Below are 13,490 nucleotides of genomic sequence, written 5' to 3' on the forward strand. Positions count from 1 at the left end.
GAGGAATAGACTCTGGTAGTAGAATTATTGACAGATGCTACCAGAGCTCAGCCTCCACAAGGTTTTGCCAAATGGCATTCCCAACAACAGTCTGGGAGTGCCTGCTTCCCGTGTCTGGGGCAAATCTTGATTATCAGCCCTTTTAAAACTGTTTGGCCAAAAGATTTCTTTCTGTTCCAGGGTGAACACTTTGTTTCTGGGCTAAGTGCACAGGTTTCTTCTGAAGATTTGATTTCTTCCCTGGGTGGGATCTACTTCCTAGAGACCATATCTTCCTGTTCCTTTATGAACTTTCTCATTGTGTTGGAATCTCTAGTGAGTTCCATCTTAAGAAAAAGCGTCTAAGAGGTGAGCCCTTGCATGTCTAAAGGAGCTTTGCTTTGCAACTTACATGTGGTCAACTGGCTAGAGTTGTAGACTGAAATGTAATTTTCTTTTTACGCTTATTTATTATTGAGAGAGAGAGAGACAGAGACAGAGCATAAGTGCAGGAGGGGCAGAGAGAGAGGGAGACAGAATCTGAAGTAGGCTCCAGGCTCTGAGCTGTCAGCACAGAGCCCAATGTGGGCTCAGACTCACAGACCGCAAGATCGTGACCTGACACTTAACTGACTGGGCTACCCTGGCGCCCCTGAAAGGTAATTTTCTGTCAAGATTTTGAAAGCAACTCAGGTTAACTTCTGGCATCTGATGTTGCTAATGAAAAGTCTGATACGCTGTCTGATTTTGTTCCTTTTTATATATACTGTTCTCTTAAACCTGCCTTCCTCCATATCACCTGCCCTACCACACCCCCACATGCATACACACTTGGGGTACTTTTAGGACCTTGATGTTCTAGATGACCTAGATGTTTCATATCTATCTAGGTTTTTAATTATTCTGGTGCTTTCAATTTTGATAACTCTTTTGAGCTCTAGGGAATTTTTCTTTTTAAATATTCCTTTTTCTGTTTCTCTAATACCATTTAGTTAGGTTTTAGATCTGTATTTTTCCCTCTCTCTTTTTTCTTTCTTTCTTTCTTTCTTTCTTTCTTTCTTTCTTTCTTTCTTTCTATGTATATCTTTATCTTTTTAATTGAAATTCATGTATAACAGACAGTGTATCTTTCTGAACCTTTTGTTTATTTATTTTTTTAAGTGGGCTCCATGCCGAATGTGGGACTTGAACTCATGACCCTGAGATCAAGAGTTGCGTCCTCTACCAGAGAGCCAGCCCTCTGTGTGACTCTAAAGAACAGATAGAATTATATGCATTTATTTCCTGGTCCCTGAATTCTATCTTTCCTCAAGTGATAGATTTTTTTGCTTATCTCAATTTTTCATGTTTCAGGGTTTTCCCCCCAGCCTCCAAAATCTAGTGATTGTTGGTTACTAGTTTTAGTTGGAGAGGTGGTTATGGGCAGATTGGATGGCAGCTCTGTGGTCCAGGCAACGTTCAGCTTCTGTGAGGATGAGTACTGATGCTGGCTGTTACGATGGAGATTTTCGAAATGCTCAAATGATGGGGTCTTCGGTTCCGGTGACAGATGCCTATATTGACTGCTCTTGTTCCTCCCAGACAGTTCTTTCCCTTATGAGATCCCTCCAACATTTTGCCTGGGGGGAGATAACCTGGACTCGGGCCTTTCTGTATTTGGAGATCGGGGATAAGGGGTTGAGGTCAACTGGTTTGTATATAGACCTCTAATCCCCCTTTTAGCTCCTCTTCTGTCTTTTACCACCTCTGGGCTTCTCCAGGCCCATCGGCTCTCTCTTCTGATGGGCTCCCTCCACATCCAGTCTAGGTGGTGACATCCTCTACTGTTGTATTAGTCACATCTTTTGGAGATGGCTGGAAATTTCTTGTCTGCTCCTGCTTTCCTCTCCCATCCCCTTTGTGGATTTATACTTTGATTTTTTTTTTTTTTGAATTATGAGCTATTTTAAACAAAATAGTTGTGTATTTTTATACAGAGACATGCAGAACTTCACCCTTATGTGAGTGGACATCTGTCATGCTTTTCGGAGACCTAGCACTGTGTGAACATCCACTCTGGTGACTTCCCCTTTTATGGATCTTATCTCAGCAAGTGCAAGAGTGGAACTTACTTTCCGAAATTGCCTGGCAGCTGGGGCTCAGCCAGGCTTCATGCCCAACATGGGACTTGAACTCACGATTCTGAGATCAGGAGTCGCGTGCTTTACCAACTGAGCCAGCCTAGCTCAGCAAGAGTCACCAGCAGACACACTTGTGTGACATTTGGGAGTGACACCAGGAAGACAGAGTGGCACACGGGATGCACTTTGTCGAGGGGAGCAGTGACTTGTGGCTTCCAAGGCAGCAGTGCTCCAAGGGTGCCAGCAGGTCCCCCTCTGCAGCCACTCTGGCGTAAGGGCATTTCTTCGAGCTGTGTAACCCGATTTCCAAGCCTGGGGCTGTCCGCGAGCCATTTGTTTCCTGCGTAAACTAGCTAGAGCGGATCCCCGTCATTCGCAACCGGGCTTGTTGACGTGTGGCCACTACCCAAGTGTAACCATTGTTAACCTTTTCCCTTAGTTACTTCAGATCCTTCTGTTTTTAAATAAAAAGCGACCTCTTCATTGAAAATCTTCCTCTTCTCATTTCCTTCCAAGAACTGCTCTCCTTTTTGTGCAGAGCTGGACCCTTCATGATTTGCAGTGTGTCGTATCCTCCGTGTTTTCAACTAAACGCAGTTGGTTTCGTGACACATGTCCCTTTGAAACGTCTCACTCAGCATTATGTTTTCACGTTGAACCTGTTGATACGTGCATAGCTGGTCGATACGTGTAGTATTCGTTCTGTGATTAATCCCATGATTAATTCATTTCTCCTATCGGTGGCCATTGAGGGTGGGCTTTTTAGTGTTACAAAAAGAACATCCTTGTGTAGGTTTCTTCGTGTACACATTTGAAGGGGAACATGCATCTTCAACTCCACTAGATGTTACTAGTCACGCCAATAGTTGTACCAGCTTACTCCCTATCAGCGGTGACAGTCCTGTCTCCCCTCCCCCTCACACACACTTGCCATCGTCAGACATTTAGGTTGATTGGCTCTGCCTGACCCTGTCTTTTGATTTAGTTTGTTTAATACCGAACAGAACAGAGACCATGAGCATCTTTTCATTTGTTTTTTATCCAGCACGGTTTCCTCCTCTGTGTGTTACCAGTTTATAGTCTTTGCCTCTCATTTTGCCTCCCCAACTGGATCTTTTGTCCTTTTGACAGGAGTTCTTTACATATTCAGAAAGTTAAGCCTTTGCCACTGTACATATCTTCTCTAGGCTGGCTTACCTTTTAACTTTGTCGTGCTGGCTTTAATTTTACTGGGGTCAAAATTACCCATTTTTTCCTTTATGATTTATATGTGTTTAAGAAATTTAAGAAAGCCCTTTCTGACTTGAAGTAGCTCGGGGTGTTGTGTGGAAATGACGAATCACTCAATTGTACACCTGAAACTAATATTAACACTGTGTTAACCCACTGGGATTTAAATAAAAACTTGGAGAAAAATAAAAGGCATCGTTCTGTGCTTTTTAATATTTTCCAGTCTCGTTTTTCACATTCTTTAGTTGTGTACTTGACGTATACTTTTGCATATAGAGGGAGGGAAGGGATTGATTTGATTTTGAATTCCTGCCTACCCCACGCGGATAGTCACTTATTCTCTACCATGTTCTTTCTCTCCACCCCGTGCTCCTGCCTTGCTGTCCTGTGTCCGATTCCTTCACATTCCCCGGGGGTTTTCACCGGCCCATGTGTCTGCCCTGTGCTGCTGCCTTGCAGTTTTCATTAGTACAGCTGTCTAGCATGTTCCGAGTTCTTGCTTATTCTCCTTTTTCAAAATTGTGGTTATTGTAGGACCAACTTGTCAGCTTCTGAGCGACTTGTCTTAAAATCTGTTCTTCTGATTCTGAAATTTCTCCACCAGGTTTCTTTAGGTGATGGCAAATAATCTTTTACTCCTTTTGGCCTTTCGTGTCGCAATGTGTTAGGTTTTCTCTTTAAAAAAAGCATGGGGGTGGCACCTGGGTGGCTCAGTTGGCTGAGCGTCCGACTCCGGCTCAGGTCATGATCTCACGGTTCGTGGGATCGAGGGCCGCGTTAGGCTCTGTGCTGACAAAGCCTGTGTCTCCCTCTCTCTCTGCCCCTCCCCTTCGTGTGCTCTGTCTGTCTGTCTCTCTCTCTCTCAAAAATAAACGTTAAAAAATAATTTAAAAAAAAAGCATAGAGGAATCGTTTTTCCCCTTAAATCCATGTTCCTGCAAAGATTGTAGATCTGACAATTTCTGCTGTAATTAAACTAGTATTTGCTCAATATTTTGAGACTATTTTGTTAGCACCGTGTATTCTGGTTTGTGGTTTTTATAACTTGCTGGCAAATTGTTTCTTTTTTGTCATTAAATAAGGGTCTTCTGTATCCCTTATAATGATTTTATCCCCTTTAATTTGGTTTCTTTAATCTATTTATTTTGTTTAATCTGGTTCTATTATTACCTTGTGTTTTTTTGTTGTTATTGTTGTTTTTCTTTTTCTTTTCTTTTCTTTTTTTTTTTTTGAGAGAGAGAGTGAGAGTATGAGCAGGGGAAACAGGCAGGGGGAGAGAGAGAGGGAAAGAGAGAGGGAGAATCTTAAGCAGGCTCCACACTCAGCACAGAGCCCGGCGAGGGGCTTGATCCCGCGACCCTGAGATCATGACCTGAGCTGAAATCAAGAGTCGGATGCTCAATGACTGAGCCACCCAGGCTCCCCTTACTTTGGGTTTTTAACATTTTCTTGGTATATGTTTTTTGTGTCCCTTTACTATTAACTTTTCAACTCTTTTTTTCTTTTTTTTTTTTTGGTCATGAAGTTTCAAGTCTTTTGCAAACAGCATAAAACTGTTGTTTTCTTTTAAAATCCAGTCTTGGAATTACTGTCCTTTACTAGATAAGTTTTAGTGCATGTACATTTTACTGTGATTATCTATTTCTTACATTTTTTTTTTTGTTTCTTGCCAAGTATTAGATTGATCTGATTTTCCTTATTTTCTCTTCTATTTCAGAATTTACATATTTTGTTCCTATTCTTTCAGTAGATAGTATTCATTTATAGGTGTACCATTATTTAATCAGTCCCTGTTGATGGTTGATTTTTAATTTTTGCTATTCAAGTAATGCTTCAAGTAACCCAGTACATACGATTCTACACATGTGTTTGTAAGTTTAGAATATAAATTCTTATAGGTGATCCTGTGGATCAAAGAGTATGTGTATTTTAAGTTTCGATAATGTAGACAAAGATAAATTTATTCAAATGAGTAGATTTTAGGTTTCCTACATGATTAAATATGTTGAAAGAAAGGGGAAATATTTAGGGGAAATTTTTAGGAGAGGCTACTACTGCAATGTTATTTTGTTGCATTTATTAAAACAAATTTTAATGTTTATTTTTGAGTGAGAGAGAAAGAGAATGAGTGGGGGAGGGGCAGAGAGCGAGGGAGACACAGAACCTGAAGCAGGTTCCAGGCTCTGAGCTGTCAGCACAGATCCCAACGCAGGATCTTATGAACTGCGAGATCATAACCTGAGCCGAAGTTGGTTGCTTAACCAACCGAGCCACCGAGGTGCCCGGAAAATTTATTTACTTTTAAGTAGGTTCCATGCTCAACATCGAGCCCAATCCAGGGCTTGAACTCATGACCCTGAGATGAAGACCTGAACTGAGATCAAGAGTCGGATGCTAAACCGACTGAGCCACACACCCCTGTAATTTATTTCCAAGGGATCTCGAAGTTGGGTGTTATTGTGAAGCCTGCCTGTAGAGATTAAAAGGACAAGTTTTCATATATATTTTTTCAATAATGGAATTTCTTAAAATGAATCTGGAGACGGCCTCCTTTATGTGCAGAATTCAGGAAGAGCCAAATTGATGCTTGAGCTGTCTGCGATAAGTCCATACAGGTCAACTTGAAAAACAGTTCTTCTAGTCGGGATATATACATATGGCAGGAACAGATAGTCTCCAACAACAGAACAAGCTGTATTTCCAAAGTCGATGGAGACTTGGATACAGTTTCCCATTCTACTTAAGCAACTGTGAGCAAGGTCCTGAGCTGAGTGGGATACAGAAAAGTGTAAAACGGTTTTATACTGTAGGAAGTGTTTCTTTCTACAGGAGCTCATGATCTAGAAGAGAGGACAGCCTGTAAGCAAGTAACAAATGTGGGGGCACCGTGAGAAGCACTTGTTTATAGGGGAGCTACAAGCTGTACTTTGGGAGAACAGAGGAAAAAGATCATGCTGGATGGAACCCTTTGCAGAGTTCTTTTCCTATGTGCCGGGCATGGGCTAAAGGATCAGAAATTGTTGAATGTCAGCATTTGGGAAAGGGTTGTATTTTCCTAAGGGGAGACCGGATATCTCGATTGGTGAAGCTTTGACAGCACGAGGTGAGCCAGGATGGCGGTGACGTTTTGTGATTGTTCCATCAGGTCAGCCTGCTCTTTCCGAGGCAGGAACAGGCACCCAGTCCCTTCTCCCTGACCTTCCCTAACAGCTGCCCTAAGCAGCAGCCGATAGCTTGGGCATGGATAGTTCAAGGTCATTGATTAGTTGCAGCTGGGACAGAACACAGGGCACCTGATCTCAGTGGGCAACTTTCAAGTCAGGTGGATTTTATGGAGATGGTTAGGACGTTTTTGGTGGGGAGGGCTAATGGGACCTGAAATTGCTCCTCATCCTGCAAAGAGACCAAGGACAGGGCACCTCCCCATGCCACCCGTGTCACAGAGCCTCTCATTGCACAGAATAAATGCCGTATAAACAGTAAACAGAAGCGCATCTGTATGTTGCAGGATTTCTGCTGAGCATTCCCAACTGTCACATGGACAGTAGTGCTGGGTATAAGCCACTGTCTCTCAGTTGGTTTATGAACCACTTGCCTCTAGGTCACTTGGTGAGCCTGGTAAAAAGGCAGTTTCCTCAGCTCCACTGCAGGATTGGGAGCCCTGGGGTGGGATCCTGGAGACAGATTCTCAAAGTGAGAATCACTGCCCCAGCTCTTCAGTTATAGGTAGCATTTTTCAGTCATTTGTTTGCTGCGAGGAGCTTCTTTTTCCCAAAAATCGCCTCCTTGAGCCTATGGGTATAAAGTGAAATGTTCATGGTATTTAAATCTACTTGTTTTTACAATTGGACTTGGAATAATCAAAGATATAAATCTGCAAGATGGTGGAGACTGTCGCTTCTCACAGTGCGGTCATTTACACACCACAACCAGTTATGATGCATTGTGTTCAGTGCTAGTGACCTGGGAAATCCCTGAGTTCTGCAAAGAAGTGAGGAAGAGTTACATTTGAGCAATCTACCTAAAAAAAAAAAAAATCCATTACCTGAGTGGTTAGGAATATAATATATGTGTTAACCAGCTGGCGATGAATACTGGAAGACTTAGATCTGTTATAATAGCAACAGAAAAAAACCCAACCCCTTTATGTGTATGTTAGTTCCTTATCCTTATTGAAGTCCAAAGTGGAAAGCTGAACTCTCATGTGTAAGTTTAATCTGTTGGTTTCACTGTTTCCTACTAGAAAACCACCTAATGGGCCAACTTTTCTTGAGTGCTTCCCATTTATAGACTTCTTATTTTCTTCAAGCTCTTTTTCCTCTTTGACCAAAGTACTGGGGTCATCTTTTTATTTTTGGAAAAATTCTAATACTCCATGCTTTCTATATATTCTTCAATCTCCTGACTTCGTCCCTCCCCTCCCCCTGTCCTTGTTCTATTTTTTAGCTACTGGGTCTTACTGCTGACACTGAATAGGAAAAGCCTGGTCTCTAATTCAGCAAATTTCTGGGGAAGTGGGTCAGATCCTAGGCAACTCTCTTGACATTCTTCTTCTTTTTTTTTTTTTTTTAAAGAAACCATGTCCTGCATAATGTAGTGTTTCCTTCGATTCATTATTCTGGGTTCCTTTTACCTTCTCCATGTAACACAGAACACACTATTACTTCAAGCACCCTTAGTTTGTTGCTTCAACACACACACACACACACACACACACACACTTCTTTGCTACTTACGCCTTCCTCCAACCTAAACACACACCCAGTCTTATGCATGTTCCAAGAGTTTTTGGCATGACTGAACATATCGGTCAAGAGGACTCCATCTAAGACCAAGAGAACAGGAACCAGCAGCCTAACGAGATGAGAGCCGGGCATCAGAGAAAACCCAGCCACCCTGGCACATCTAGGTTCTCCGGGTTGTCACCACGGGATTATGGTTAGGTTGGAGCTAATGCATCACCAGGGAGGTGTGCTACAGTAGATCATTTATTTGATTTAATGACTGAAATTTAGAACTTCTAAAGCTAGTGTTCATTTAACACGTATTGCGTAATAGACACCGTGCACTTTACGCTATCTCACTTAAGCCCACCATCCTTCTGAAACAGTCGTCATTTTACTGGTGAGAAAATTGAGGCCTACAGAGATTAAGGAACCCACCCAAGTTTCATGTAGTCTAGTGCTCTTCAAATAAAGCATTTCACAGCGCAGTTTTTCTCAAGCTGCCTTTTTGGTGTTCATAGCTTTTCATTAGAACAGCAGGAAAAGGATACCTGATCAGGCCAAAACATGCCTAACATTCTGGCTGTAGGCAGCAAGCAGGGTTTTGGAGAATTGGGACTCAAAACAAGGACTCCTTTTATGAGATTAGCAGTGTAGATAAAATGCACAGTCTGAAGAAACACCCTTGAATGTGACGTGCCTACTTCGGAGCTCCATGGAACCAGAGGTTCGTTCCAAGCGCTAAGAGGAGAAATTGATCTTGGCAGGACAAGAGCTTGACCACAAATGTGGGCTAGGCTGAGGGGATGCCCTCAGAGGAGAATACCATGTCCTAGGGGTCATGGCTGTTCCTTTGGTATTCTCATAATTTTTTCCCATTGTCTTTTTTTTTTTTTTGGTGTGAATGACTTCTGAAGTTACAGTTTGTACTTTGCAAAAGAAAAAAGGCCATAAATGAAACATGATTTTAAATCAACTAAGGGCTAAAAGAGATTTATTTGGTTACAGTGCATAACTGTTTGACAAAATGTTGAGAAGTCGCTAATACCAGTATACATTAAATATGCTCACAATTACAATTAACTATTTATTTGTAAATGATATAGTCAATTATGGGGAAAAAAAAAACTGCATGGAAAGCCAAACCTGAAAAAATCTGTAAATTAAATCATTAGCTTTTCTCTAACAAAGTCGGGAAGGTGGGGGACTAGTTCTTGGATTAATTTTACTGTAACATTAATGTAATGCTTTGTCTTTTTCAAAATAGTTCTCTATTCCGTGTAAGACTCACACCAACTTTGTGAAGTGTCAGCTGCATTCTGTGGGTGAAAAAACAGGCTTAGAGAGGAAAAGTGGATTCTCTGACCCCACGACATTATTATGCGGCCAAGCTATTATGCTTGAACCTAGATTTGGGACTTAATTTCAAATATGAAATTTTTAAAATTAAGTCTTTGTATCTTGTAGGGAAAAGACAGGGGTTGTCTCTCAGACATCATTTACCATGCTAAATGGGAAAATATTTCATTTTTTAAAAATATTGCATTTTTAAAAAACAAATTCATGGTCACAGCCTTTCCATTCCCTCTTAAGTTTCAAATAAAAGTCCTAACTTTATTTAAAAAATTTTTTTGAAGTGCTAACTTTAGAGTTGTGAATAGAAAATTGTCGGGGCACCTGGGTGGCTTAGTAGGTTAAGCGTCTGACTTCGGCTCAGGTCACGATCTCATGGTTCGTGAGTTCGAGCCCCGAGTTGGGCTCTGTGCTGACAGCTCAGAGCCTAGAGACTGCTTCACATTCTGTGTCTCCGTCTCTCTCTGCTCCTCCCCAACTCCCTCTCTCTCTCTCTCTCTCTCTCTCACAAATAAATATGAAAAAAAATTAAAAAAAGAAAATTGTTAAACAAGGGGGAAAATAATACCAACTTTTCTGTTTAAAAATGTTGCCAGACCATCCATGATGTAACTGGAGAGGAGCAGTCCTTCTAAGTTTTAACTACAAAGATATTCTAGAAATTTCTTGCAGAATGAGTTTAGTCCATATTTCTTCCAGGGCAGTTATGAAAAGTACTTATGGACAGTTACGATGAATAAACCATAACTCTGAATTAAAAAATGACACGAATACGTTTTCCACTAAAAGATACAAAAATGGGGACTTGAGGATGAAAGTATAAATGCTTGCGTTCAGAATGCTGCTGATCAATCTTTTAAATGACATTACTCTCTTAAAACTTAATTTAAGGTGGAAGGAACGTCCTGGTGACCAGATCATGATTAACAGAAAATAAGACAGCTTGAAGTCTTAAGTTTATCCAGCGGGGTGACTCATGCTTCTTTGTTGTCCTCCCACGGCAGCAATTTGTTCCATGCGAATGCTAGTAACAGGCATCATACCCTGTTAATGCTAACATGTAGGAGTCAGTCGGAGGTAAAAACCCCTATCACGATTAGCATTAACAGCATACAGCCTACAGCAAGCCTCGAGCATTCAGGGGATGAGGCATAAAGAATTTAAACCACAGATTTCCCCTTCCTGGTCTGCGCCACCTGCAAGAGAGAGAGAAATGGTTGTGTGTGCACATGCGGTTCTAAAGCTGGAGCGAGGGAATATAAGTCTGAGAGCAAAAATGGCCTTTATTTTCTTTTTAAGGGAGAGAGTTAGCTCATGAAATCCTCGCAAGTAATTTGTTGGAAAGGCTAGAGAAATTGGCAATCACAAGACATTTTTACCTTTAGGTCTACTTGAAGACTATTTGTAAATTTATGGTTTGGGGTGCCTGGGTGGCTTAGTTGGTTGAGCATCTGACTCTTGATTTTGGCTCAGGTCATGAATCCAGGGCGGTGGGTTCCACACTGAGTATGGAGCCTGCTTAGGATTCTCTCTTTCTCTCTGTGTCTCTCTCTCCCTTTGCCCGCCCCCTGCTTTCTCTCTCTCTCTCTCTGTCTAAAAAAATATGTTTTAAATTCTATTCTGTAATGTGAATTGTTTATGCACAGGTATCATCTTCTTTTGAAACAAAACAAAACAACTCTTCAAAAGTTGCCAAATGCTAAAATGCAAACAGGGGATTCTGAATTCTGATAGTACTATCTTTTTTTGATTTATGTTTTACCTGGGAACTAGATGATTTAAGTAAAGGGCCAAAATATTCAACATAGTACTTTCTGATTTGTAAGAATTAAAACCGAATTAGCCTAATTTGTAAAGGTTGAGTTCAGGCTAGAATTTTACTCGTGGTAAACACTTGAGGCTTTACCTTTATTTTTTCCAAGAGATATGGTGCACGCAGTGGGGATCTCTCCTATAAATGAATCCATCATAAAATGGCCCCATCTGCTATTTAGAGATTCCTGTGGCCAAAGCGCTACCCGGTGGCTTTGGTTTTTGATCTACGTAAAGGAAGTATGACTTAAAAGTGCTGTTTCTCAAACTTCTTGTCTTCAGCAAGGAGTGGATTAAAAAAAGACAAAGATGAATTTGCTACTTCCTGTTGGAGTCTGATTTTACTCTCTCAGATAAAGTGACATTTCTCCCACAAGCTTCTGGTTTCGGTGTTACTATAGCAGAACCTAGAAGTTAGAGTACCATTCAAGCATGTGGTCTCTTCTGTGCAAGAGGGGAATCACCTTCTCCTTTATTTCATCATGAAACCAGCTAGATGTAAAACTGTGATTAAGTTCAAAAGAAATGTATAAAGTTAAAAATTCCCCAATGAATGTATTTTGACAGAGCAGAATACCGTGGTTTGGAAATTTCCAAACCAAGGAAATATATCATTCTTACTGATAGTAATTTTTTTTCTTAACTTTGCTGTTTTTTTGAGATGAATTAACTTAAGGATGAAGAGCTCTAAACAATGATGCCAATTCAGGACTTTAATTCATTTTTACAGATTTTCGGTCAATAAAGATTATAAAAATAACCTTTTCCCCCTATCCACAGTGCCTTAGATACAGTAAATACTCAACACATGTTACTATCCCAATGTTGGTTCCTCTCCAACCAATATAATTCAACCCTTTCTTAAAGAGTTATGTCTAATTCAAATTTAAGGTAAATTGTTTGCATCTTGTTCTACCCATAAATTTTTCTCCTATTCTCTAAAGGTGACATCTGATCACAGGTATTAAAATACATGTAGTATAATAATTGGATTTTTTTCTCTTTCATCTTTTTTTTTTTTAACAGATTGCCTGATTACAGTGCTGAGAAAAGTGACCAGTTGTTCACAATGTGCTACACTATAGTAAACATTCTAACATCTTTTTTTTTTTTATTGGTTCAAACTTGAAAAGTATGCCGAAGTGAAAAGGGTCACATAGGTCTTTTGTTCTCAGTGCTCAAACACAAACTGTGCTATTGTGTATCTAGACAGACTTCTCAGGCACAGTTTGTCTAACTACACTACACAGTCTGAAATCTCACTTAAAACATAAGGAGAGGTGCAAAACATTAACCCCAGTACACAGAATAAAGGAGAAAATATCTTAGAATGGCCTAAGAAGTATATTCAATAGACTTTTAGATGTTCGATTGGCCAGAAGGCCCATTAGTGTGGAAGTGATGGTCACTTCCAGTGTTTTTGACTAGGCTTCCTAACCAAATTAACCAACAACTGAAGTTTTCTGCCTTCCACCGTTTTCCAGAATTGCTCCGTGTCTGAGTGGAAACTAGTGACCACAGACAACAAAGGTTAGTCTAATAGCCAAGACACTGGGCAGAAGATGCTGTCATGAGGCAATGAGGAGTGAAGTGGCCCTTTCTGGCACCAGTACAGTCACCCCACTGGCAGGAGAAGAATTAGACACAGTGATAGACCCAGCCATCGGCAGCCCCCAGCCGCTAAGCATTTGATAAGAATGCGACAAGCATGATTTCCAATGTATAGCAATACAAGGGCAATTTATATGGCTCACTCAAAATAGAGGCTTCACTAGGGTAATTCTGAAAACCTACCTCAAACTCCCTCACTCCACAATACTTTCAGGCCCACATCCATTGTCAAGATAAGCTTTACCACTGAACATCTTTTGAATAATCATATAGGTTCCAGGCTAAATCTAGTACTTTGGAGAATTTGTTACTCAGTCATTGTCAAAACCATCCCTTCTCACCTTGGATAAAAAATCTACCAAGATGAAGTCCTGGATATGTACTAGATAAATAATAATACTGGATACCTTTTATCATATGGCAGGCCTATTTTTCCTCTCTGGTAAGACATTACCAGAGGTATCTCTGAAGGGTGCATTCTGGGAAACTTTTCCTCAAATTATGCTTTTCCTGAGAATGACTTTTTTCTTTTTTTTTTTCTGGAGGAGGGCCATGTCATTTCAGTATATACTTTTTTTTTTTTTTTAAAGTAAACTCTGCACCCAAGTTGGGGCTCAAACTCACGACTCTGAGATCAAGAGTCGCATGCTCTACCAACTGA

The sequence above is a fragment of the Panthera uncia genome, chromosome C2, assembly GCF_023721935.1.
Source record: "Panthera uncia isolate 11264 chromosome C2, Puncia_PCG_1.0, whole genome shotgun sequence".
Taxonomy (NCBI): Eukaryota; Metazoa; Chordata; class Mammalia; order Carnivora; family Felidae; genus Panthera; species Panthera uncia.